A 4455-nucleotide genomic window follows, 5' to 3' on the forward strand; every position below is an offset into this window, starting at 1 on the left:
ACACAATACTTCTACTGACATCCCATTGGCTAGCATTTCGTCACATGGTCACACTTAGTTGTCAGGGTGATTGGAATATGTAGACTAATTTTTTTTCTGGACAGTAATGTGCTCAACTGAAATCCAAGGGTCCAGTTACTGAGAAAGAAGAGGACAACTAGCACCTTTACTATGTTACAATCTTCTTAGCATAAACCACATGATTTTTACGAAGTTGTCCTCTGCCACTTGAAGTTCTCAGTTGTTTCTTTCACCTTAGAACATTTAGGAGTGCACCTTGGACATCCTGAATCTGACTCCTCTTATCACCAGCACTGTCACCATCACTGCCTTCCTCTGAGCCACCATGCTCTGTCCTAGGTTTATTGCAGCAGCCACCACAGGGACTTCTTGCTTCTGCACACAGTCTTTTCCATATCATAGCCAGAGTAAGCTTTTGAAAATGTAGGTCAGGTCATGTCTCTTCTCTCTTCAAAACCCTCCAGTGGCTTCTCCTATTACTCAAAAGGAAACCTAAAACTTTGCTATGCGATCTACTTGACCTGGCTTCACTCTAAACTCTGACTTCATTTCTGTGTCCCCCTTCCTCACTCCTCTAGCCATCTCACCTCCTCGCTGCTTGACCTATACTCCCAAAAGAAGCTCAGTCTTCTCTTAGGGTCTTTGTACTTAAAACAGAAAAACAAGCTCGGAGAGAGGCTGAGTTGCCCAAGGTCGTGAAGCTTAGAAGTCATGGAGCCAGGATCTAAATCCAGGTCAGTCTGACTACACGTTCTGTATCTTTTTATTCAAGATCGTCACCTACGTGCTTAATAAATGCTTGATGGCTCAATAATGGATACCATGGAGGCAGACAGTCCTTTCTGAGAAGAGGCAACTCAGCATTTCCACGGATCCACACATCCTTTTGCAGGAGAGAACAATGTCTTCTAGGTTCTCTCTCTGCTGGAACCCGTCAGGAGCCCCTACCCGAAACCCTGTAGCCATAGGGAATTAAAAGCATCATCAGGCCTAAAGTCAGCCCAGGCTAATTGGATCAGCCATCTTCCTTTCATGGGCCAAATGAACTGACATTCTCTGAACCTTGATGGGTTGGGAGACGCTTCTGCTTTTGTGTGTGTGTGTGTGTGTGTGTGTGTGTGTGTGTGTGTGTGTGTGTGTGTGTGTGTGTGTGTAGAATCACCTTTGACAGAATCAGATACAGTTCTTACCCCATTCACTGAATTTATTTTTTCCTGGGAATTGCAGTTGATTTAAAATAAATGAAAATGTACATCCTTGCCCTTAATGATTTTTTCATGTAAATCAGTTATTTTACCTAGAGGGATTTTGTTTGGGCTTTAGAGACTTTGACATTCCTTTGGAATTATGTGTCAAATCATGCCTCTATACATATGTGCATTTGTTTTTCTAGTGAGAGGATATACAGCCTTTATCAAGTTCTCCAGGGGATCTGCCACTCCAAAACATATGAGAACTACCGGTAATAAAGATTCTCAAATCATTTATTTAGCACAGAACAAACACACTATGTTACATCATCTCCTTTTAATTCTCAAAGCAACCCAATGAATTATTATATTTCTATGAATTTCATAGGTGCAAAATCTGAAGTCAGAGAGATTCAATTCTTTTTCAATAACACATATAGGTTTTAACCATGAAATTAATATTTCAAACCCAAATCTATTATACTTCCAAGAATGTACTCTATTTTTATATTGACATACATTTTTTTTTTTTTTGAGTTGGAGTCTCACTCTATCACCCAGACTGGAGTGCAGGGCACTGCAGCCTTGACCTGCTGGCCTCCGGCAATCCTTCCGCCTCAGCCTTCCAAGTAGCTGGAACTACAGGTGCGCGCTACCACGCCCGGCTCATATTTTTTTGACTTTATTGTAGAGACGAGGTCTCGCCAAGTTGCCCAGGCGGGTCTCAAACCCGTGGGCTCAGGCAAACCACTCACCTCCGCCTCCCAAAGCGCTGGGATTACAGGCTGAGCCACCGAGCCCGGCTTACCACTTCATTTTCATATGAGAACAATCAGCTAGACCTCAGAAGCACAAATGTACTTTGTAGATAAGGCATGCATTCTCAGTTTTCCATAGTTGCCACTTCCTATTATCTTAACTGACCCTGACTTATTATTTTTTACCTACTACTATGGTTCGAATGTATCTCCTCCAAAATTCAGGCTAAAACTTAATGGCTAACGTAGGGGTATTAAGAGAGAAGGCCTTTAAGAGAGTATTAGGCCATGAGGGTTCCTCCCTGGTGAATGCAATTAATGCCCCAATGAAGTGGCTTCAGGAAGACGTCGGCCTGCTTACCCTTCTGCATTCTACCCTGTCAGGTCATGGTATTCCTCTCCTCGGAGGAGACGGCTCTTGCCAAGCAAAAACTGCTAGCACCTTGATCTTGGACTTTCCAGCCTCCAGAACTGTGAGCAAATAAATTTCTTTTGTTTATAAATTATCCAGATGCCTGAAAAATCTTGAAGAATAAGTAAAATGTTGCTAGGGTCTCCCAAGCAGGGGAAACATAATGTTCACACAGCTAGAACAGAGAAAGAGGAAAGCTCTAGGAGAGTGAGAAAGGAGTGCCAGGGTTATATCAAGAATGTCTTGCATGCTATACTAAAGAGTGTGGCTTTTGCTGGGGATGGTGGCTCAAGCCTGTAATTTTTGGGAGGCTGCGGTGAGAGGATTCCCTGAGTTCAGGGGTTTGAGACCAGCATGGGCAACTTAGTGAGAGCTCACCTCTACAATAAATAAAAAATAAGCCGGGAGTGGTAGTGCACACCTATAGTTCCAGCTACTTGGAAGGCTGAGGCAGAAGTATTGCCTGAGCCCAGAAGGTTGAGGCTGGGGTTGCCATGAGCATGCCACTCCAGCCTGGGCAAGTAACAGAGTGAGATTCTGACTCAAAAAAAAAAAAAAGCGGGGGGTGTGTGTGTGTAACTTTTCTTCTATATGAAAAAGATAATTACTGAAGGGATAAGTAAAATTTTGCAGTATAGTCAGGTTTACATGTTAGAAATACAATTTGGAGCCAGATGTGGTGGCTCACGCCTGTAATCCCAGAACTTTGAGAGATGGAGGTGAGAGGACTGTCTAACCCCAGGGATTTGAGACCAGCCTGGGCAATCTGGTAAGACCTCATCTCTACAATAAATCAAAAAATTAGCTGGGTGTGGTGGGTGTGGTGGTGCGCACCTGTAGTTTCAGCTATGGGAGGCTGAGGTGAAAGGATTACCTGAGCCCAGAAGGTTGAGACTATAGTGGCTGTTAGTGTGCCACTGCATTCCAGCCTGAGTGACAGAGTGAGACTCCAACTCAAAAAAAAAAAAAAGAAAAAAAGAAAAAGAAAAACAAATACAATTTGGGTAGTAGCATGATACCCAAATATCATGGATATTTCAATAGTTTAATAAAGGATAGTTTAAATACAGAACATAGAAGACTGGAGACAACACCAGTTAGGAAGGAAATCACTGACAAAATTCAAGCTGTAGGCAAAAAGCAACTTTGGAAATGAAGAGAAATTGATTAGAAATGGTGACTGTTTGAATGTGGAAGATGAGGGATAACAAAGAATCCCATGTTTGTGGCTTGAATGACAAGATGGATACGGAATGCAGGGTAATGGCACTTGAGAGGATGAGGATGGCTGATATAAAGGTTGAGGTGTCTGTAATTACACAGGTGGTGATGTTCACTGGGCATCTGGATATGAGACAGAAATCAGGGGGAAGGTCAAGGTAGGATAGAAAGAGGAATTATCCGCCTTTATGAGCTATCAGAGGACATTATGATGAAGGATATCACAGAGAAGGATGCAGAGTGAGATGAAGAGCAATGCATATCCCCAAGAGTCTTGAATACTTACACAGAAGAGAGGGCAATGCTCAGCAGCCTGGATGTAGAAAAGCAGATAGATGTTATGACCTGAGGTTAGGAGTTAGTAACACAGAGATGAAGAGAATTCAAGGGCAAGAAATGGAAGTGCTGGCAAATATCTAGTACAAATAATATACTACAGGTTCAAGATTTGTAGTGCTGAATCCCCAAAGACACCAAAAGGTAAGGAACTGTGTACAAGAGGCCAAAGAAGTGACCCGGAGACAACAGACACGGCAGGGGTTTTATTCAGGAACTCACAGGGAAGGTGGTCCAGGAGCCGCTGGCTGGACAGGAAAGAAATACTCCTGACTGTGAAGGGCACACAGGTTATATAGTGTTTTTATAGAGGGTGGAGTACGGGTTTAAGTGTGAAAAGGGGAGGGTTTCCAGTGTGCAGGCCTACTGCGAGAAGATGCTTATACTGCTGGCATGTACACAAAATAGTTGCGAATTATCTGTAGTCTGAATGGTCTTAATTAGCCCTGGAGATGGGCTCGGTGGCTCAGCCTGTAATCCCGTGCTTTGGGAGGCTGAGGTGAGTGGATTGCCTGAG

Source organism: Carlito syrichta, unplaced genomic scaffold, assembly GCF_000164805.1.
Source record: "Carlito syrichta isolate Samal-C Ts95f unplaced genomic scaffold, Tarsius_syrichta-2.0.1 Scaffold308833, whole genome shotgun sequence".
Classification (NCBI taxonomy): Eukaryota; Metazoa; Chordata; class Mammalia; order Primates; family Tarsiidae; genus Carlito; species Carlito syrichta.